The sequence below is a fragment of the Eleutherodactylus coqui genome, chromosome 6 (assembly GCF_035609145.1).
Source record: "Eleutherodactylus coqui strain aEleCoq1 chromosome 6, aEleCoq1.hap1, whole genome shotgun sequence".
In the NCBI taxonomy this organism is placed as follows: Eukaryota; Metazoa; Chordata; class Amphibia; order Anura; family Eleutherodactylidae; genus Eleutherodactylus; species Eleutherodactylus coqui.
The window spans coordinates 145,585,455-145,609,759 of NC_089842.1; the positions used below are offsets into that span (position 1 = coordinate 145,585,455).

The 24,305-nt window shown below is 43.3% G+C and overlaps 1 long non-coding RNA gene across 1 annotated transcript; it reads left to right on the forward strand.

Annotated features, from left to right (window-relative positions):
• The first annotated feature begins 2,580 nt into the window (after positions 1-2,580).
• LOC136631491 (uncharacterized) lies at positions 2,581-5,171 on the forward strand. Its single transcript, XR_010793027.1, has 3 exons — positions 2,581-3,256; positions 4,660-4,768; positions 5,110-5,171. It is a non-coding gene; the product is annotated as an uncharacterized lncRNA (long non-coding RNA).
• Positions 5,172-24,305: the final 19,134 nt, after the last annotated feature.

Here is a 24,305-nt window from a genome sequence, read left to right on the forward strand (position 1 = left end):
CGGAAATAGGAGGAGCTATGACCCTTTTTAATCCCTGCTGTGAGCTCTGGGACTTCATTGCCAGCCGCTCACCATCAGAGCCGCAGGCACTATACCTCTTCTCCTCTCTTTCTCCCGCAACTTACCTCCCCTTACTTGTAGGGCTGCGCAGCCCTGTGCGGCATCTGGGGCAGCACTACCTACTTATTTTTTGGGCGCCTTGGATGATTGATCTAACCCTATTTGACAATAATTTACAGGCTTAGGCCGCAATAGGGTATTGATCCAGGACCTATAGACTTGAGCATACGGGTCTATTCGTCTAGCTCTATATATCTTGGGGCTGGACGCATATTGCGCCTTTGAAGGAATTGTCTCTGGAGATTCCCTCTGAGAATGGGGAGCTGAGATATCTAATTTTCTCATACTTGCCGTGAGACCTATATATGCTAATTGGTCTCAGTGCAATTAGTAAAACTGCTAGCCATATACCTATAGGCTACCATTGGTCCGTCTGCTATTTTATCTAGCAAAGTGACCTTTTACGCTAAGTCTCTGAACCGAGACGGGAGAAGCAATAGGAGGAGAACCTTGTCTTATTTCCTTTTTATAGAATCTGGGACTACAAACAAGGGTCTTATTTACTATAATAGGATTCATAGGGATTATTACACAGATTGAAGGGCTATCTTCAGCCCCGCTCCTGAAGAACCGCCCCGAATAGGGACGGAGAAACGCGTTGAGCCAACACCCTATCCCTAAAGGAAATTAACTTCGCAATAGAGCTAACATCTGAACGAAGAGCCACCGTAGTGATCACTCACTTCTGAAGCGATTATCTCGCTACGTTCAACTGATGAACGCTTGAGTGATCACTGAGTGACTATTCGAAATATGTACACTAAATACTTGAGCAGTCACTCACTGTGTGATATCAATACACAACTCTGAGCTAATACGTTAAAAAGTGTTGAAACACCGAAAAACACCCCAGTAGCCACCTACCTGCTAATGAATGCTGGAGTGTGTACTTGACTACTCGGTTACTAACGTTGGAACACTTACATGAATATCTGAGTGTTTATTCACTGAGGGGAATTATTCCTCCAACATGAACGTTGAAATATACGTACCATGAGTGACGAGTCACTCACTGTGTGATATCAATACACAACTCTGAACTAATACGTTAAAAAGTGTTGAAACACCGAAAAACACTCCAGTAGCCACCTACCTGCTAATGAATGCTGGAGTGTGTACTTGACTACCCGGTTACTAACGTTGGAACACTTATATGAATATCTGAGTGTTTACTCACTGAGGGGAATTATTCCTCCAACATGAACGTTGAAATATACGTACCATGAGTGACGTTTTATCCAGTATGGTGTAACATATACCTATGACCAACCATATAATCCTTATTTAGCGATAATAATGGTCGAGGGGTTTCCAACTATGAAGTATTGACAGATACGTTTGACCTGAAACCTAAGATCTCTCTGACCTACTTCTTATTGTGACACTTTGCTATTAACCAGTGACCCAGTCCCCTAATTTTGTCAATAGGGGTTAACCCGACTGGACACTCGAGGGGTACTGAGACCCTCACTCCATCTGGTCACTGAGTCACACATAATGATCCATGTTGTCAGTCCATGTCCGTTAGTGTTTGTTATATGATTTATGTGGCCCTAATTTTAAACAATTCATTAATAAAAGATTCATTTTAATTTTATCTATATCTGTGAAGGGCAGTCCTATGATTATATAGATTCGAAATACCACTGTGATTTCTTTTGCCTAATACAGCTGTTTTACTATTAAAAGGAACCTGCACATTTACATGCAGTCTTATCTATGAGCAGTATAGAGCAAATTGATATATAGTTTTGTTAGAAAAGTTTCAGCATAACTTTAATTCACTCAGTTTAAACTTCTGCTTATTATAGGCTTAGTGGCCATCTTGGCAGTCCTCCTCAGAGCTGTCAATCAATCAGTAGGACTGCCCACAGGACTCCTTAGCCCAAAGTGAGAGATTTAAATGAATAAAATGTAGTGAATCAAACTGTTGTTAGAAGTTATATTGGAACTTTTTTTTATTAATGCTCTTTAAACAGGTTTCTTGATTTAGAACAGGCAATTATTTTATTATAATTTGCTTAATTTTCATTAGTACTACAGTCAAGAGAAAAATGAAGTACACCCTTTTTGAATTCTATGTTTTTATGTATCAGAACATAATAAGAAAAAACATCTGGTTCTTAGAAGGTCTTAACATTAGGTAAATACAATCTCATATGAACAACATCCATTAAGCAATGCCCGTCTCTAATGGGCATCACAGATTAGGCTAGAAGGTCCACATTGTCTAATATATATATAAAGAGTATATAAAGTCTAAAGGTATCTTAACTGATTTATGTACCCTGCAGGGCTCTGAAATGAAGACCTGTTGTAACAGGCTAAATCTACACAGTTTGTGTTTTGTAAAATGAGTAGTCAGCATATAACATTGGTGACAAGTTTTTCTGGTTTGCACAGAAGTCTTTTTCCTAAAACATTCTAGTTCACTATCACAGTTATTTAGAGATATGTATATGTAGTCAGAGGCCTGAGCTTTCAGATCAAGGGCAGCATCAGCACCCGGCAAGTCTGGGAAGGTTCCCGGACCCACTGAACCAGGGGGGGGGGGTCCACTTCATTTGCTGACCAATGATGGAGTCAGGATTTGAACCTGCAACCTCCGGCACCCCGATTGGCAGCCTTTCATACTTAGCTATTCTCTGATTCATACTTAGCTCCCTCTGATTCTTAGTCTCATGTTTCTTGTCATTGTCACCTGGTCCTTGTTCCCTGTCTAGTCCATCCTGTGTCTTATTTCTTCTCCAATTAGCCCTCTATATAAACCTAGCCCTGCCGCCCCCTCTTTGCATGATTATTCTGCTTCACAGCACTGTTTGGTCAAGCTTCACTTTACCTGCTCCTCCACTATTTCTACAAGACTACCTGATAACATCTCCTGGCTTCCATCTGACTATGCTTTCTGCCAAATCCATTGTACTGCAACTGTGACTACCTGATAATGACTTCTGGCTTCCATCTGACTACTCTCTAGTCCTGCGTGGCTACTAAACCTGTGGCTCCTATCCAGCGCCAGTAGGATGTTACACAGGGAATTTCCGCAGTGATCATGAGTTTGGCACATGATCGCAGAATGCGTAAGTCAGCAGGGGACAACTGCATTGAATACCAGCGCCCTGGAGCGACAGGAGAGGTGAGTATGGCCTGATTGTTGTTTGTTTGTTTTTTAACATACAAGGGTACTTTGGGGGCCTTATGTTTTAATGTAGGCAAACAGGGCATTGTTTAGGAATGAGGCATGTGTGCATTAGTTTTTACAGAGAGCAAAGACAAATTATCCTAAAAAAGGGCAATTTGGGGCATTATTTCTGAAAGAAGGCAAACAGTGATATTATTTCCGAAAGTGGGGAGAGAGGAATATTATTTCCAAACAGAGACAATGGGGGCATTATTTTTGAAAGGAGGTAGTACAAAAAAAATTATGCATTTGCTTACAGATACTAAGTGTGTAATGGTGCTAAAAGATAGGGCAAGACCTATCTTTTCCACCTGCATATAAAATCATCCGCTGTATTGGCCGCCGATGTCCTATTAATCCGGCCACAATGTTTTTACGCAGCCAAAAGTCACTTACCTGAATGAATACATTGGAATCCAATGCTTCAGATTGTCGCCATCTTTTATCGCGGCTACATTAGCCACGTAAAAATGCTTGTGTGAAAGAGGCCTTAAAGTCATCTCTGTTGTTCAACTCAGCTGACCTTCTCTTCCACAGCTTCTCTCTTTCTCGCCTGTGAGATTTTCCTGGCTTGCGCACACTGTGACATACTTCCGGTCACTGCTCCAGGCTCTCAGCTACCTTTAGTAGCCAGGAGCAAGAAGATTTTAAATTTTCCAAGCCATCCCCAGCTTCTGCACTTGCATCTGCCATTTGCCAAAGCTGGGAAAAGCTCTGCAAATAAGGATCCCATCGGGGAACATCACCGGAGGCCTTAGGCAAGTAATTTCACCTCCCCTCATGGATCGCATCCCTGACGGGAGGTGAAACTTTAACTTTTTTTTACTTTTATGTGATCGACGTTATCCATTGGATAGTGGTGATCATGTGACCAGGGACTGCGTACTGCAGTTCCCCTGTGAAATCTCCAAGATCTTGGCTACATTTAGTGAACACCGTGGGACATAGCGGCAGATGGGGGCGAGTATCCTCAGCTGCCCTTACAGTTCCGATCCGTAAGAGGAAATGAAACTTAGATTTTTAAAAACTTTTCATTGACTTTAACACGATTGCCGGCGATCGCGTAACCAGGGGGGGGCTTTTCGTGGCCCGGGATGACAGCTGCGCGTTGTCGGCTACCTTTGATAACCGACAGCATGGAGCTGTCATGTCCACATCTTGCAGGGTTTCAATCCCCACAGGGAGCATGTTTTTACATCCCTGGGGATTTAAGCCCAGCAAGCTAGGACGTAAAAACACTATGGGGTGGTCTCTAAGGGGTTAAAACCTCTTGTTATCTGGTACAATATCATTTTCTAACAACCAGCTTTTTACCCATACTCACCTTGATTTATGTTAACTTTACATTCTTCCTATAGGCCAAGCCCTGAGCTATGGTATTGTTAGAAGATTATAACACCTCAAGAACATTGAGAGAAGAGCTCTGACAGAGGATAATGATCCTAGCCTTTGGCTATCTGCACACTTGTGAGTTTTTTTTCTTACTACTACCACCTTTCTTTTGTGTTTGTAGGTACTGTAAAAACAGGTACATATAATAGTACAAAAGAGCTGAATGGTAAATAGAACCGGGGAAGGGAAGCTCGCCATTTATTTTCAACAGAGAGAAATAATGTAGTAATTGGGCAACATGAAGGCACCCTACACATACATAGGTTTTTACCCAACCATATTACATGTCACCTTGTATTGCACTGAATTTCTGAAAATAATGTGACAGGAGTGAATAAAAAGGTAGTTCAGAATAAAACTACTTGTAAATTGAAAGTTACTTATCCCTTACTTATGCTTTATTCCTTCATTTATAGGCTCATCAGTGAAGGCAATAAGTCGAAGATCATCTATGTATGGATTAAAGTTTACAAACTAATTCAGCCTACTGCCATGTTTCCCTGAAAATAAGACACTGTCTTATATTAATTCTTGTCTCAGTTCCTGCTCCTGGCTCTTCCACCCCCCCGTCCCCCTCCCCCATGCAGGTGAGGACGACGTATATCGGCTCGGCATGAAAACCGAGCCGATATACGTTCGTGTGAATCAAGCCTAAAGATGTAGACAATTGTGAACCAAAATCTGAATGTATACATGTGGGTTATGGAGCAGAAATCCACAGCAGCAGATGAAGCTGCATCTTCAGGGGTACCTTTCAGAATGTTTGACACGTCACTAAGCAAATTTCCTTTGTCTGCAATATTTATATCTAGTTTGAGGGAAATATGAGAAATCTGGTAAAGAGAATTTTTCCCGCTGAAAGGGTCTTCTTTATACAAAACTATTATAGCATACTAAATAGATCTTTGAATTTGCGTTTGTATCGCACTCAAGAGAAAAAGAAACATGTTAAAACAAAAGTGTAACAAGAGTGGTTAACCACATAGGTAAAAGCAATTACCTTACAATATCCTCATATGTCAAGAGTCAAACCCCACATTAATGCAAGTTTGAGACAAATTTCTTACTATGACACCCAATTCTGATCTTTGACTCTGGAATCTGACCTATGTCGACTGACCTCAGACTGTCTTCACTGGTCAGAGTCAGCATGAATGTTAGATGCACTGTACCTAATATTGCTTTATGATATCCTCATATTTCAAGAGTCAGACATCATTTTAAAGTAAGCTTGAGACCAAATTCTCACTCTGACACCTGATTTTGATCTGTGACTCTGAAATTTGACCTATGACACCTGACCTCTGAGAACTGACATCCTTCACTAGTCAGAGTCAGCAGAAATATTAGATATAATATATGTGTTTGGCACCTAGCTTTGACACGCTGCAAATGTAAAAAGCTGCAAATATGGTGAGTTTCTGTGTGGAAAAATGTGGATAAGATTGGATAGTGTATTTCTCCACGGATTACTATCTACAGCATTTCCACTAAGTTTAAATTCACATTCTATAGAGCTGTTGCACATTTGTGGAGGTATTATCCGCAGTTGATTGCAGTACAATCATGCTGCAAAAATTGTCCACAGGAGATATATATATATATATATATATACCCATACATACAATTGGTCCACGATGTCACGTTGCATCAAAAGATAAGTCTTGACCTAACTTCTGACGAAAAACGCTGGAGGCTCGTATAGACTTCTGTGGAAGCTGAAAAAAGGGAGGGAGAGGAAGTTTACCTGCATCCGGCGCTAGGAAAAAAAGACAGCTGGCCATAACAGCACTGGATAGGTATGGAGCCACGGGTTTAGTTGCCGTACAAGTCCAGAGAGTAGTCAGGGGGAAGCCAGAGGTCGGTATCAGGAGGTCTCAGGTTCGCAGTACAATGGAGGAGGTGGGATTTGTTGGAAGGAAAGCCAAAGGTCGGCATCAGGTGATCTCTGGAGGAAGCGGGTATCGTTGTTGGAAGGAAAGCCAGGGGTTGGTAGCAGGTGGTCTCAGGTTCACTTGTTGAGGAGGAGAGGAGCTTGATCACAGTTGAAGCACAATAAGCGCGTGCTGGTGCAGTTGCAGGGTCAGGCTTTTATAGTAAGCTTGATTAGAAGCAGGTCAGGGCCAGGACAGAGAGTGGATTTAACAGGAACAAGGACAATGCTAGGATCAGCAGAGGAACTTAGATAGCCCACTGGGGAGAGAAACCATCAGGCGCACAGGAGGTCCCAGTTCGAGTCCTGACACTGTCTCTAATAGTAATTCTGAGGATTTTTTCACATGATATGCCCGTTTGAATGGATGAGAAGACATCCGTTGTTATTCCTCATTGACGTGATATGGGGCTGCATTGCTGTAGGCACTATGTGCTATTGTATGGTGCCAACAAGAGGCAATGTATTCTGCTTGGTGTAGGTGCTGTGGGTCTCCTGGCCATTTGTAGAATATGCGCTCCTGTGGAATATTCAGTCTCAAAGTTCGCACTGCTAACGTGTAGATTTCGGTGCGGAATGGAAAGTCGCTGAATTCTGCATTGAAATCTGTAGTTAGCAGGACGGATATTCGGCACCGCTAAAAAAAATTGCTTGCAGCACTTGAATATTTCTTGACCTCCTTTTTTCCTGATCTCTATTGCAAATCTGGTCATGGTGGTTTTTGTAAAAGAAAAATACAGATAAAAAAAGGCCACTAAAACAGACGTTTACTGAGAGATTATTGACTGCCAAAACAAGTCCCACTATGCTATCAGTGTACGATTTTTAAAAAATTCCACTCGATACGCTAGTAGTTAACCCCTTAGTGACAGCCCATAGTGTTTATATGTCCTAGCTAAGTGGGCTTTAATCCTCAGGACGTAAAAACATGCATCCCCTGAGGATTAAAGTCACGTGGGCTGTGCATGTGACATACCATAGGCTACCATCGAGCTCAACCATGCCGTTGCGAAGCCTGAAGACCCAAACAGAAGAAGGAGATGAGGTCAACTTGATGGCACATAATAATCCCTAACTGGTTTATGATCTTCCAACAGAGCTTTCTAGTAAACGTAAATGATTGAGTTGACTCATGGACCCTCATTTCTCCAGACAGGGGTTTCATGTTGTGATATCAACTTCACTGGAGTGAGATGCAAGAAGTTTAAGAGGTGCATGACTATTAATAAAGTAGTCTGCGCACCCGGAATCAAATTTACTTCAGCTAGATCAGTGTTTCCCAAACTTCAGTCCTCAGGACCCCCAACGGGTCATTTTTTCAGGATCTCCTATAGTCAGAACACCTGTGGCAATATCTGAGGCACTGACAATAATTACATCACCTCTGCAATACTGAGGAAATCCTAAAAACATGACCTGTTGGGGGTCCCGAGGACTGGAGTTGAGAAACACTGAGCTAGGAGATGACGTAGATTTTGTCAGAATTGACACCAAATGTGCATCATATGTGAATAACCTGTCTGTCCTGTTTGTTTTGTCCTATACCGAAACTGTCTAATTTCATGCAAAATAGTGAGATAATTGACAACCCGAGGTGCAGAAATGATTATATGTGACATTTTACTGTATGACTTCATCATGGGCACGCAAGCTGGGGACGGGACTACATAAATTTGGTATATGCATCAAGGTCACGCTCCTCCCATTAAGCCATGCCTACTTTTTGGAAAAGTGTAAAATGTGGTGTAAAAACCTACAAAGTCACAATCTTTTTGCACAAAAAGTGTGCACCAAGATTTGACTTTTTAATCCCAGAAAATTTGTGCAAGTGCTCTCATAAATCAGGGATAGCCTGCACATTGTTTATGGGCTCGTTCACATTGGTATTGCACACCATTCCAACTACATATTGTTCAATTTTAGGAGCCAAACAAGGAAATTAATGGCAGTGCCAGATGTGGCATATGCCAGACACCAACGTCACCAGACAGACCCCCTTGACTATAACTGGGTACGTCGTGTTTCTGTTATAGTGTCTGGCATTTTACCAAAATACATGCTGCTCTATTTCTTCAGGTAATTTAACCCTTTAGTGTCTGGCCACTGATCTAAAAAACAGGGCTCTTTTGTCCTGCTCTGACTGCCACTGTAGGGGTCGCTTCTTCACCGTCAATGCAGCGTATCTCAGCCGCAGCAGAGGATTGCAGAGCTTTACCATTACTTTCAATGGGTTTTTATGACATTGGGAGGTGAGAAAATTAGATTCTGTACGTAAAATTTGGACGCTAATTCTTTGGCGCTAAGAATTGAATAATCGAGTTGGGATCCTAAAACGTTTGCTATTTATGACATAATCAATGGTCGTGCCAAATTTCAAGTTTCTATGACACCGGAAAGGGAGAAAATTAGATTCCGTACGTAAAATTTATATGCTAATTCTTTGGTGCTTAGAATTGAATAATCGAGTTGGGACCCTTAAACTTTTCCTATTTATGACATAATCAATGCTCGTGCCAAATTTCAAGTTTTTATGACATTGGGAAGTGAGAAAATTAGATCCCGTACGTAAAATTTGGACGCTAATTCTTTTGTGCTTAGAATTGAATAATCGAGTTTGGCTGTCGCCGGCCCCATTGGAAACACTAAGCAATGTCGCAGGAAGATCGCGGTGCCATGCAGGAAAACATTGCTCATGTGTATGACCCCATTTAAATGAATGGGGTTTATATTTGTGCAAGATATGTGCGTCCTAAGGGCTTCTTCACATGGGCGCGTTTTAGTCCCATTATGTGGCCGTGATGATCATGGCCGCATAACGGGATGAAACAAAACCATTGTTTTTTCATTTTCATTAGTGGTATTCTCGGCCATTAGTACTACATGTGAGAAAGATAGGGCAGGACCTATCTTCCCGCTGTTTATTTCAAACTCGTGCGCTGTAGTGCAAAGTTTGAATACTCAGAGAGAAATAAAAAACCCTGTTCATGTGTAAATATGCTCTGTAGTGGCGTGTGTAATTGCGCATATATATCCATGTGTTTTTGCCCTAATAAAAGTGACTAGGGTACATTCACGTGGTTGCATGCATATTCCTGTCCATGAATATGCAGCATATCTGTTAACTGAAATGCGCTGGTTAGCAAGATTTGCTAGATTTTCTGGAATGGTAAGTTCACACAGGGCATAATTGCTGTAGATTTTCGACTTAGGAATTGTCTACCAGCATCGTTGATCTCTCAGTGGGTGAGTCAAAGATTTGAGTACACAATCCTGCACCATTGGAGTTGTACTTTAAAAGTGTAGAAATGCTCTGATTCTGTATAGATGTTGGGCATTGACTGAAATGAATTGGAGTCCATCTCATGGGCACAATGAGGTCCTATACTACTGAGCTAAATAAAGCAAAGGGTCAGACCCGATGACCCTGGAGGTCCCTTCCAACTCTGTGATTCTATGATTTAAACGTCCTAATGGGGAAGACAACAAGCAGTTAGCATATGAACTGTATCTAAGCACTGTATTTCCCACCACTAACTACATAGTGCATCTCAAAGCAAATCAATGGGGTGTAATGGTGTGCAAAGTCATTGTGTAGGCTAACTCTGCATATACACTAATTATCTAAACAAACAGCATTAGAATTACCCAAATTGCATTAATGAAAACCACTTACAAGATGAAATGTCCTATACAAATAAAATGGTTTCATAAAGGGGATGTAGGGTGAAGAGTAAGGCCACCTGCACACGGTAGTGCCGGATTCCACATGCGGAATCCCACAATGGAATCCGGCCCTGGCAGCAGCAGTGTCTGCGCGTACCTTTCTTTCTCTTCATCTGTACTGTGAATGGTCCACACAGCTCGCATTTTTTTTTAAACTCCTGTTTTTCCCATGTCATCAATCAGCAATGTCAATTGCGGAAGGGCCGCAGGTCGGGCGGCTTCCATTGACTTTAACCCTTTGCAATCCAATTTTGGATTCAGGGTTTCCTAGGGGGCTTTCTCTTTCTGCCATTTCACAATGGCACCATCTGCTGGCTAGAGCCAGTACTGCGGTATGGGACATGCCTGAGAGGCCCCCGACAACACAGCAACCAGTAATATACAGTAAGAATACCCTACTGGACATCTTCCTGCATCGGAGCTGTACAGCCTTCAATCAGAATGTCTTCAGACGTCAGACAGTGGATTGGAAAGGGTTAATGGAAGCTGTCCACGTGGAATCTGCTCAAAAATGGAGCATGCTGCAATATTTCCTCTACGAGCAGAAACCGTGCAGGAGGAATCACTTTTCCATAGCATACTATGGACAGTATTTGCTGCGGAACCCGGAGGCGGACGCCCACCCTGGATTCTACAATGCAAATCCACCTGTGTGCAATCGACCTAAAAGTTTTAAACTACGTGACTCGTGAAACCCTTGCAATTCTTTTATTTGCGTCAAATGTGAAAAAAACCCGTGTGTCCTGTTTGCTTTGTCTTGTGTCAGAACTGTCCATGTCCGATACAAAATAGTGAGAAATATGACAACCTGAGGCAGAGAAATGATTGTATCATTTACAAGAATGTGACATACTTTAATTCCTTCCATAGTAATAAATCTGCTCTCCTTTACATACCTGTAGGGACCTTTCACACGGGACGGAATTAGTCCGCACGGACATTTCTATGTCACAGTGTTATCCTTATGGGGCCTGAATTCTGTGTCTCTTAAAATCTGCACGTCTTTACATCAAAAAGCTTTCTGCTGCGGAATTAAAGACATCTTGCAGAATTGTTGTTGCGGATTTCTAACATACAGGAAATGTAAATCCGCATTTAAAGTCTGTGTAAAAAGGTTATAAATTCCGCAAAATGTTCCACATAACGCATTCTTAGTTAAAAATGCAAAAAAATCTGTAATAATTGACAAGATCTGCATCTGCGCTGCGTCCCGCAGACAATGCCGTCCAGTGTGAAAGGTCCCTTAGGAGTAGTCTAAGATGATGTTTCTACAGTGCACATCTGCTACAGACTTCGCCGGTGAAAATCCACAGTGAATATACAGCTACTCCACAGCGGCCAAATCCGTACCTAATGGCGCACATTTTGCCACGGTGACATTTACCGCATGTTTTACCTTTACATTACAAGGAGTGAAAGCCGCAACAAACAGAGTAACTGCGCTTTCAATTAACTTTTGACATAAAAACACGTCAAAAGTATTGATCAGTTAAGGTCATGGTGTTGAGACCGCTTTTACCGTTAGAACGGGGGGTCTGCAGCGCTCACCCGAGCACTGTGGTCTGCAAAGAGCTCTAGAGGAAGTGCTTGTCATGGCTCGACGGCTGCAACACGACCATAGTTTACCAGCCATGATGCGGAAACGGACTTGTGGTACAAGGTCCTGCCATTAATCGTTACCACCTGCTTATTGACATTTCCTGTTTTTACCTAGGGTCAGTATGCTTGGCCTAGGTTCGTGATGTGGGGTCATCGCCCCACTTAAGGCCGCCTGCACACAAATGGATTTTTGCTGCAGAATCCACGGCGGGCATCTGCTCTGCGGATCCGCAGCAAATACCGTCCATAGCATGCTATGGAAAAACACTTTTTTCTGCACACTTGCAGAAACCAACTGCAGTTTCTGCAAGCAGAGGAAATCGCAGCATGCTCCACTTTAGCGCAGATTCCGCGCAGATGGCTTCCATTGAAGTCAATAGAAGCTATACGACCTGCGGCCTCTCCGCAATTAACATTGCGGACAGGTCACGGATTCCACATCATAGCCTAGCGCCGGCGTAGGAAAAATAAATATGTACTGCGCATGTCTGACAGCGAGCCGCCGGGTACATCCGCAGTACAGAAAAAGACAAGAAAAGACAGGTACGCACGAACGCCGCTGCTGTCAGCGGCGAATTTTGCTGTGGGCTTCCCCCATGCCGAATCAGGCTCTGCCATTGCAGCTGTCCATAGGTGGTAGTGTTGTGAGGCATAGAGACTTAATATCCTTTCACTGTTCATAGTCAAGGTATAGTATAACGTGGTGGAGGAGCACATCCACTCCTCCGCTGAAGAATATGAGTGGCTGAGCCACTTCGAATGGGCACTTTGACAAGCGCCAGACTAAGCCTCGCCCCCAGCCGGACTGACAGGCACTCCGAGTGCCAAACAGAAGTCCTGCCTTCTGTGTGGTGCAGGAGATGGCGCAAGTAACACACTGTCGGCCCTGAAGAGAAGAGGGGCCAATAGGAAGTGCCCTGCTTTCCCTAGTGTTGCAGCTAGTGCACCAAATATTGCACACAGAAAAGCGACATGGCGAAGGTCAGTCACAAAGGTGCTGAGCGGCACCAGCTACATCTCTGATGGCATTTCCTTGCCTGGACAGGGACCAGTAATACATCGTGGTCCCATAGATGCTAAGAAATCAAGGCCCAAATGTAAATTGGCCACTAACAAAAAGGGCCAGTGAAAGACTTCGCAGATGAAGATGAAGGCCCAATATGCCGCGGATCAGTGGCCCAGAAAATCCATAGAGGTCCAGGTAAGATGGCAGTGGTGAAGTGAGACATAGAGAGAAAGAAATATTCCAGTGTGTGTGAGAGTGAGAAAGAGAAATGAGGGAATAAGTCAGAGGCTGTGATGCATGTGCTAACAAGTCCTGTTTGATTCAGTGAAATACAGTTGCAGAAAAAATTGGTTTAACAGAGGTTGAAAGAGTAGGCCAGTTGAGTGTAAGCCATAAAAAGCCTTGAAGCCTCAAGAGGTTGGGTGCAGCCGAAAGCACTGTGCTGTGAAAGAGAGCCCAAAAGCCGTAAGGCTGAAGAACTGGGGGTGCTCCAACCATTGAACCGTAAGTTCCGTTCATTGAGCAGAAGTCCTACAAACAGAGAGACTGTGAGTGCTAATCTCTCTTTATTAGTTAATGTAACCCCAGAGCTACATTAGTTCCGCCGTGTGTCAGAAGAGATTGCAATTTGATCCCACCTGGCAGTAACACCATTCTAATTAAAGACTGCATTGCTAAGTTGTGGAATCGATGCCGCTGACAGGCCCAAGTAAGAGACAATCTTGATAATCATTCTATAGTGATTCTTCGGGACTGTAGAGCATAGTGTTTAAAAACAATGTCAGGACATGATTAATGGCACACGCAGTTCAGTTTGAAACAGAGGACATAATGAGACTACGCATCAAGCACCAAGACCAAGTAAATATCACCAAGTACAAGCAGCCTAAAGGGTAGAAGACTATCGCCAAATGCCTTTGCATCCCGGCTTCAGCAGATCAAAGGGTTATTAGGAAGATTGCTACTCAGGGGCGTGTCCTAGCTTGGGATGCAAACAGTCACACGTTGTAAGAGCTCCTACCACAGCTGTTCAACGATCCAACTTTTATTCTGCTCCAGAACTGCCTTGGTCTGCACGGGGGCACATTTGACATTCCTGCTTCGCAATGATTCGTCTATCGGGTTTGCATCATGATGCAGTGTCAGTATGACCAAAGGAAAGGTAGACCACGGAAAAGTAGCAGCAAAATTGGAGATTTGCAAGGCGTAGTATCCCAGACCAACCACAACTACATACAGGATAATATGGACAATGGAGGAATGAGAGACAGAACCTGCAACAACAGTCCAGTAATGCCCATTAATAAAGTTACTCCTTCTACCTCCCCAATCGCTTCACAGCCCACACTGAGAAATAATTTCCAAGCAGTTGTACCATGTAATGCTGCAATTACATCATTGACTGTTGAGGTAGGTGCCCTCACAGACGATATTAACATCTTGCACCAAAAGGAGCAGAAAGTATCCAAGCGCACCACTGCAGCTAAAGAGAGAATTAGTTACCTGGAAGATAAGGTTTCTCCTGCTCCTAAGGACATTATGAGGCACTCTCAACTCATCTCTGTGTTATTCCCCAAAGTAGACATGTAACGGATGTGCACTAGGGTAGAGCCTGAGGTGTAGCAGCCACAGATGGAAAGCCAGGAGTCCGCAACGGGAATTCTCGGTTTGCAGAACAATGGAAGAGGCAGGTAATGTAGTCAGATGAAAAGCCAGGAGTCAGCAAGGGAAGTTTTGGTTTGCAGTACAATGGATAAGGCGGGTAATGTAGTCAGGAGGGAAGCCAGAAGTCGGTATTGGGGAGTCTTTTAGAAATAGAAAGCAGAACGGAAGCTGGATCAAATGCTGTGGAGCAGAATAATCACACAATACAGAAGTGTCAGGGCCACACTTTTATAGGAAGTACAATCAAGACAGAAACGGGGTCAGGATCAGGAAGCAGGAACTAAGTAACTGGGATCAGGGATCAGGAAACACAGCTGAGAGGCATGCAGAGAACTGTCCACAGGCTGGATAGCTCAGAAGTGAGAGTCACCGATTGGAGTACAAGATGTCCTGGGTTTGAGTCCTGACAAGACGATTGTGGCAAAATAAAGGGATCCAACCCTACTGCATTTTTGAAAAATGTTTTTGCACCAAATTCAGGGAGGAAACATTAACCTCGTCCTATGCTATAGAATGTGCACACAGAGTACCTATGCACCCTCTCCCTCAAGGAACGCCACCAAGTACAATCTTGATCAGGTTATTGCATTATAAATGTGCAATAACTTACAGGAGCTTCGGACCTTCTTAAAAGTAAGCTTCATGCTTTATTAATTCGTTATGCTCACAACATCATGGTTTTAAGATCTCACTGGAGTACGCGTTTCGATCTTTAGATTAGATCTTGATCACCTCCTATTCCCATGGTGCCATACGTGTCTTTAAAAACCGTCATCAATTATCTTACACATGATGTGTTAACCCCTTCTATTCTTTACTATGTATCAACCGCTTGCCCGGTCTGAGCGCTCCTTCTATCAGATCATGGGCAGCCAATTAATTTCTTGAATTTATACTATAACTTAAATAAAAAATGATATGTCCAGCTACAAAATATTCAAACATTCCTTGATGTGCAAATCTGTATATTAATAAATAAATATTTTCCCTTCTCTTTTTTCATTATTAAAGGGGTTGTCTCGCGCCGAAACGGGGTTTTTTTTTCCATAGGCCCCCCGATTCGGCGCAGGACAACCCCAAAGGATGTGTTAAAAAAAAATAAATTATTACTTACCCGAATCCCCGCTCTGCGACGTCTTCCTTCTTCCTTCTTCTTCCTTCACCAAGATGGCCGCCGGGATCTTCACCCACGATGCACCGCGGGTCTTCTCCCATGGTGCACCGTGGGCTCTGTGCGGTCCATTGCCGATTCCAGCCTCCTGATTGGCTGGAATCGGCACACGTGAAGGGGCGGAGCTACGAGGACCAGCTCTCCGGCACGAGCGGCCCCATTCACTAGGAAGAAGACCGCACAGCGCAAGCGCATCTAAAAAAGCAAGAAGACATCAGAATTAGACGGATCCATGGAGACGGGGACGCTAGCAACGGAGCAGGTAAGTGAATAACTTCTGTATGGCTCATATTTAATGCACGATGTACATTACAAAGTGCATTAATATGGCCATACAGAAGTGTATAACCCCACTTGCTGCCGCAAGACAACCCCTTTAATTCAAAATATATGTATTGAGTTCTTCCATATACCCTGGTGTAGCCTATGAATCACTTTTGTATGTTATTTCCTATCCCCTGTTTTAATAAGCTTTGCATCAATTAATTTTCAATATAACTGACCTCTCACATATGTACACACACTTTTTTCTCTCTAGGCACAAATTGGGAATAATTGACACAAAATACATATGCATATTTGGAATTAACCATTTATTCTTATTGCATTATAAAGACTGTGATATCATCCTGTGGATTGGCAAATCTGAACATTAATGGCAGTAAAATTGCAATATTGTCTTGTTTCTGTAATTGGAATATTGTCTTGTTCTGTATTTCTGTGTAGTCTAAAATTTTCAAAAAACAAGAAGACTGCAACTCATAGAACAATTAAGAATCTTCCAGGGTGTGGTTGAAGGTGAGAAATTCATGAGAGAATCCTAATAAAGTTGGTTCAAAATGTTGCAAAGAAACCACATACAACCAATCACAGAAAACGGCCATATACTTACTAAAAAATGCATATAGATGCATCCTCTCACCATGCAGGTAGCAGACCACCAAATGAGGAAGCTAATTGCACCTGTGTGGGACACCGATGAGACAGCCACTCACACTGCTTCTTGATATAGAGGGGGGTAGCTGCTTGGTGTATACTCCCACACATAGTGGATACAGGGTGCCAGACCATTCTTATATATGTAGTTCACCATGCAGACCAGCAACCTATTAATGACGCCATAATAATTTGGCGGGTTGCCCTGCACTTCCATCAGTGAACCACATTGGTACTGCCACCCTGGGCTCCCCCTGCAGTCTTAAAGCCACGCTGCATGTGAATAATAGATAATAAATGCAAGGCATTGGTTGGATTTTGGCCAAGATACATGAGCCCACTAACCACTTCACGGTTCCTTGCATGTAGTGGTTCCCTACACTAATATAAGTACATCAAAGAAGGGGAAATATAAAAACATAAAAATAATCACAGAAAATAACCAAATACTTACTGACTAAGGAATGCATATAGATGCATCCTCTCACCATGCAGGTAGCAGACTACCAAAGAAACCACATACAACATCCAAAGATCTTCTGGATAAGCTAGAAACATCTGGAGTTATGGTTTATGGTTTCTACCCATACCATACCCCATACGCTGAAGAAAACAAGGTGAAGACCATCGAGGACCCTACTGCAAGAATAACCACGCAAAATTGTGAGTAAAAATAGGGTGGTCCTCTCAAAGGAAGAGGGACAATACACATATATATGGAAACTGAAAATCCATCATAGAAAAATCTGGTATACGTCAGGGCTAGTCACAAATGCAAACATTAGAGATGTGCTTCATGATAAGTAAAATATGATACTAGGGGTAGATTGAGTTAACAGAGTTGCTCATGAAATGTAATACACAACAAGATAAACATGTAGGGTCTGATTCTTTCCTCTAGAGCCTTTGGCCGCAAAACTGGTCAGTGTGCATTTACTTTCCACAAGCAAGGTCTAGTTTATGGCTTAACCTCCTATAAAGTCATTTAATGACCACTAGACTATGACCTAAAATCAGGGATAACAAATAGTACCAGCCGGTCACCTATATGGCACTTTATAAAACAAATGCTTCGAATTATAAATAGCCAAAACTAAAGATCACAACATAAATACCTATAAGGAGAGTTATTATGTAGAGGTAAGTTGCGAAGAAGTTTGTGGGTAAGACCACACGTTGCAGGTGAATGCAGCGGTGAATGGCCACAAGATTTACTAACACTTCATGCAAACATTAGCTACTGTCGGTGGTCATGGTTTGACTGTGTGCATTTATTTTTTGTTTCGCCCTAAGGCTATTGACACACTTATACCAGCTGAAAGAATGCTATCAGTGCCACCCACTGAGAAAATCATCATGAGGAGCGATGATCGAACAATGCACGATGGCAACGCAGTTAGACCCAACGATTATTGCTCAAAAGATGGCCTTTGAGCGAATTTTGAGCGATAATCGTTGTGTCTAAATGGGCCTTTAGTCTGTGATCTATTAGTATACCCAAGTCTTTTTTACATGTGCTGCTGCTTCGCGCAATTCCTCCCATTCTGTATGTGCTTTTTTTTTATTGTTCTTGCCCAAGCATAGGACTTCAAGTTAGTCCAGATCTTTTTGAATCCTCTCTCTTCTCTATTGTTAGCCATCACTCCTAGCTTTGTGTCATTGGCAAATTTGATAAGTTTTCCCTCATATAGATTGTTCATTAAAAAAAGTTTGAACAACACTGGGCCCAGGACAGAGCCTTGTGGTAGCCCACTTGATACATTCTTCTACTTGGATGTGCTGCCATTTATGACCACTCTTTGAGTACGATCACTCAGCCAGTTGTGAATCCACCTAACAGTTGCCTTTTCAATCTTATATTTGGTCATTTTTTCAATAAGTATGGTATGAGATACTTTGTCAATTGCTTTACTAAAGTCAAGATATACTATATGCACCGCATTTCCCTGATCAATCCAGTCGGTGATTCTGTCATAGAAGGAAATTAGATTAGTCTGGCATGACTTGTTTGTTACAAACCCATGCTGGCTCTGGATAAGTACGCAATTCTCATCCAAGTTTTTGAAATCACTGAAAAAGTGAACATACAGAAAAATTACAGAAAGCATCCATATACTGCTAAATGGAGGAGCATTGCATAGATGCAAGGTACAGAGGAACAACTACTCACATACCTTCCTTAGGCCAGGCACACAAGAGCGGGTCGGATTTCACATGGAGATATCTGCAGCGGAAGACTTGTCACGTATGAACAGTGTATCATCCATGTGGAAAACTGAACGCAAGCTGGGAATGGCATCAGAAAGTTGCCCAACCCCCTGGAAACCCCTTTCTATCACTCAGGCGACATTCCCTTATGCTGTCGTGGTGAGGGATGTTCTGAGAGCCTTCAGAACGGGATACTGCTCTCTTGGCTTGGCTGGTTTATACTACTTTTTTGGAAGTGTTTTGTTGTATTTTTTTAACCCCTTCCCACTCCAGGACGTACCGGTACGTCCTGGGAGCCTGGTACTTCCCGCAAAAGGACATACCGGTACGTCCTGGGGATAGCGCGAGATCACATAAGATCCCGCGCTATCCCGCAGTGGGAGCCAGCTGTCAGTCACAGCCGGCGTCCCGCTGCAACAGCGGGGGGACATCGGAGATGCGCCCCCCGCTGTTAACCCCTTCCCTGCCGCGATCTAAGTAGATCGCGGCAGGGAAAGAGTTCACAGAGGGATCACGCTCCCTCTGTGTCTCCAGCCGGCTCTCACGATGTCATCGCGAGAACCCGGCCTGTCACCATGGCAACAGGATGCCAGACACTGGCGTCCTGTATTGCCTGTGCCTATAATCGCTGTACAAGCGATAAGGCATGGCAGAGCAGTAGCTCTGCCATGCCTTATGACAGCGATCATAGGCACAGTGCTGCAAGTCCCTCAGAGGGACTCAAATAGTGTAAAAAAAAAGAAAAGTGTAAAAAGAAAAAATTGTCAAAAAAATTGTAAAAAACCCCCTTTTTTTATGCTTTTTCTAATATTAGCATAAAAAAGGGGAAAAAAATTAAAACCCCACATATTGGGTATTGACGCGTCCGTAACGACGTGTACAAAAAGTTGAACATGCTTTTTATTTTGTACGACAAAAAGTGTAAAAAAAAACCCCGCTAAAAAACAGAGGCAAAATGCTAATTTTTAGCATTTAGCCTCCCAAAAAATGCAATAAAAGCCATACATTCCCCAAAATGGTACCAATAAAAACTACAGCTCGTCTCACAAAAATAAGCCCTCATAGAGCTCCGTACATAGAAAAAGAAAAAAGTTACAGGACTTTGAATGCATTTATAGAGGAAAAAAAGATTTCCAAAAAAAAGGGGGTTTTATTGCAAAAAAGTGTAAAAACCTAAAAAAAAATAACAATTTTGGTATCGTTGTTACTGTACCGACCCGCAGAAAAAAGTTAGTGTGTCATTTATGCTGCATGATTAACGCTGTAAGAAAAAGAAAAAGAAATCTATGGCAGAATTGATGCGTTTTCTCTCCCTGTTATCATAAAAAAAAATAAAAAAATTTTACGATATAGTCAATGTACCCAAAAGTGGCAGCGATAAAAACTACAGCTCGTCACGCAAAAAACAAGCCCTTATACGGCCGCGTCCATGGAAAAATAAAAAAGTTATGGCTTTTCAAAAATGGAGATGGAAAAATACCAAAAAATCGCTTGGTCCTCAACGCCAAAATAGGCCGTGTCATTAAGGGGTTAAACAAACCCTTATTCTTGTGGAGGAAGAGCTCAGTAGAACAAGCGGAGGTTGCAGAAAGCAGTCTCGGTGGAAGTGTTGCTCCCCAGACTCTGTCCTGCATCATCGGCCCACAAGTTCCTGCTTTCTTTACTTGTATCAGGTCTCCTAGCCACCTGTGTACGAATTCGCGCCCACAGAAATCAATGGAGTTCATACGTGCGGAATCTGCAGTTGTAGTGACCCAGTACATCATCCCGGCCCCCTCCATAAATGTCATACATGTTTGTCCTATGTGGATGCACTGTGCAAGCCTGTCTTGTCATCTACAGTATGTGTGTTGCACAGCTGCGGCGCTTGAGAGGTTAATGTCTCTAAAATCCAAAGCCTGCATGAAAATGTATCAAGTCTGTCATGTCACGTGGTATGAGAGAAGGTATAAATAGGAGTGCTTGAGAGTGGGAAAGGGTCTTCATCTTCAACCTGTGTTCCATCTTCTGAGTGTGAGAGAGTCTCCAGCACAGAGCCACATGGAGGCACCTTTAGCCTTCTTGTGGTGAAGATGGAAGAAGAGGAGAGATATCCCATGCTGCTTGTGGAATGGATGTGAGTGGCGTGAGTCCCCAAGAGTAAGAGAGTGAGCAATTGTAAGTGACAGCTTCTTTTCAAGGCCCGGGCAGAGGTACTACTTCACTGACTAATTTTTCTACGCAGTCGTTTTGAGCCTAGATCACCACGTAGAGGTACACCCTTTAATTGACACACCGCTGCATCTTCCAGACTGGGTGGAGTTACTGCAAGAGAAAATAATCACTGTTCACACACGTGCGTCTTTGAGTTGATGAGAGCCATGTGGAGGTACTATGTTTTGAAGACTAACATTTTACCTACACTGTGAAGTATATAAGTGAACTGCCTTGTAGTAATTGTTCAAAGTTTTCAAGTAAAGTTTGCCAGGCCCTAACCATTCTTAGGGACCCGTGGTACTAAGAAACTGTCTGAGACTGCATCTATTCTCCGCCGAGGGTCATACCGGTGTGTGAAGGAACGGTGGCGTCACCTGTGACAACTATAAGTCCTGTTATCCTGTTTAGTGGGCATCTCCCTATCCTAGGGGTGTCCCTGGTGGCCTGCAATAATACTCTGGCCTTGGCTGCGTGTGTTCCCTCCGGGAAAGAGTTTGGTAAGTGCTGCTGTGACAAGCCATAATTTTACCCTCCCAGCTCCCCACGTATGGCAGGTGTCCAGGGTCTCCCTATGGGATGCGGCACAGTAAAACAGAGCATGCTATGATTTTGCGTGTAAACGTACCCTAAGGGTGACATGTAGCTTGTTTTTATTTTTTTTGGTTTATTTACACATCAGAATTCCTCATACTGATTCTTCATACTGATTTTGCCCACTGACAGGGCAAATTCCGCAAGCTAGTCAACGCTAAAAAAAAGCAACAGAAAAACTGCAGATTTTTACTCATTTTTTGAGGTGGAATTTACATAGAAAATTCTGCATTGAATTCCACTGTTTGTATGTACCCTAAGGCCAGTTTCACATGGGATGGATTTCCAGCGGAATTCACGCGGATTGGCCGCACCAAAAATCTGCGAGAATTCAGCTGGAAAACTGCAGCTGCGGGTTTTGGAGCGGCTTCGTCGCCTGCATTTCCGCTGTGGCCGTCTCTCCCCATAGAGAGGAGAGAGGTCGTTGTGGAAAAAAAAAAGAATTGACATACTGCATCTTTAATTTCCGCACCATTGGCCATTTCCGCATGGTTTGGCTGCAACAGTTTGGCCGCAGCGTGTGGAAGAGATTTGGCAAATCCTGTGATTAGAAGCCGCGTGCGAAATTCCGCAGCAAATCCATCCCTTGTCAACCCAGCCTAAGACCGAGGTACGAGTCTGTTCCCAAGTGCGATATCGGGCCACGTTTCATGGCTGAATATTGTGCTCACTTGTGTGAAATTAGCCTTAGCAGGTTGTGTCGGTTACACAACCCACTCAGGTAAAACCTCTCGGCTGGTCCTAATTCTACATCCCGTTGGTCCTACACAAGGAGCTGTGGTTTTTCTCTTTCTACAGATTTACTCATTGGCCGTTCAGCCAGACCTCTGGATTAGCTAAAAGGTCTGGTACCCTGATTTGTTCAGTGGCCATGCTTCCAAAATTCTTATTTCTTAGCAACAATAAACAGAAGAGTGCAGGCACGTAAAGGTGTTGGGGTACGGGAAAACATCATGGATAAAATCCGTGACAACATCCGCGTGTGGATTTTGGTGCGGGTTTCACCATGGAATTCCCTTTCAACATTTCAATGGGTGAACTCCGCAGTGAAAATCAGTGGCATTTCCGCAAAAAATACAGCATGCCACAGATTTCAAAATCTGTATTACTCTTTGCTAAAACTCCATTCACTGACATTGTACTGTACATTGCTGTGGAATTTCGGCGTTGAGGGTTTAAACAGATGGGCGTGATTTTGTCCCGATTTGTGCCCGTGAAAATCATGGATGTAAAATGGGCTGAAACAAAACCATTTTGACTAGCGGGATTCTATGTGCAAGAAAAATAGGGCAGGACCCATCTTCTTGGTTTTCTCTTCAAACTAGTGCGCAATAGCACGGAGTCCATTCGCGCATGTCCATCTGTTTAAAGCCTCATGTCCATGGCCAGATCGGATTTGTGGGAATCCGTGCAGCTCACCCGCATGGAAGATCCGCAAATCAAGCCGTCCATAGGGATACATGGACATCGGCAAGTAAAATAAAGCATGCAGATTTGATTTGCGGACCTTTTGGTTCAAAAAAAAAGCAGCATGCGCCATTTCACTGCAGATCCCGCACGGATGGCTTCCATTGAAGTCAATGAAAGCCATCCGATCCACAGCCTATCCGCAATTGAATTGTTGACGGGCAGCGGATTGTGCGGTAAAGCAGGAGTTTAAAAAAAGAAAAGAAACTTGCGCATGTGCGGGGAAGAAAAGACCCAGATAGGTAAGTAGAAAGGCAGGGTCGGATTCCACTGTGGGTTCTCGCATGTGGAATCCAATGTGACCTAAATCTGTAGCTAAAATTCTGCAGCAATTGTGCAATGTGTGAACTCACCTTTAGGCCGGTTTCACACAGACAGGTCAGATTCCGCGGGAGTCTGCAGCGTGATCCAGCTCTGACCACGGCCAGCGTCCGCAAGGAAATGTTTAAATCTGTATTGCGGATGTTCCAGACAGGTCAGCGATGGTCATGTGCAGTACAGATTTTTTTGCAAATCTTTTTTTTTACCTTGCCGTCGCTAGGCCATGACGTGGGTACCAGCAGCCTATCTGCAATGCCAATTCATGCGGAATCCGCACAAGAATAGAACATGCTGCGATTTTATTTCCGTGAGCGAAAATCAGAATCGCTGTCTGATCATGAGTGGACATGCCAACGCTCTATTCTTGTTAATGGATGCGGAATACCGCGGATCGTCCGCGGGGATGACGATCACGGATTCCACAATCCAAATGCAGTTTATGAGACCGGCCTTACAGGAAGGTGGGAGAGCTGCAAACATTGTCTTCCAGGGATCCTTGTCACACTTGTGGTAATTTTTCTTTCTCTTCCTCAGTAAAAAGAATATTTATGAAGCATTTTTATCCCTTTTATGGTCTAATTTTCCTATTATATTCTCTGCATGTTACTTATGATTTTTTCATGGCAAGAAGCCCACTAGAGATGAGCGAGAACGCTCAGATAAGTCAGTTACTCGAGCGAGCCTTGCTCTTCTCGAGTAACTGCATTCTTGTCCGAGCGTGCTCGGGGGGGGGGGGGGGGCGGGGGCTCTCTCCCCGGGTATCGTTATCCGAGCGTGCTCGCTAATCTCTAAAGCC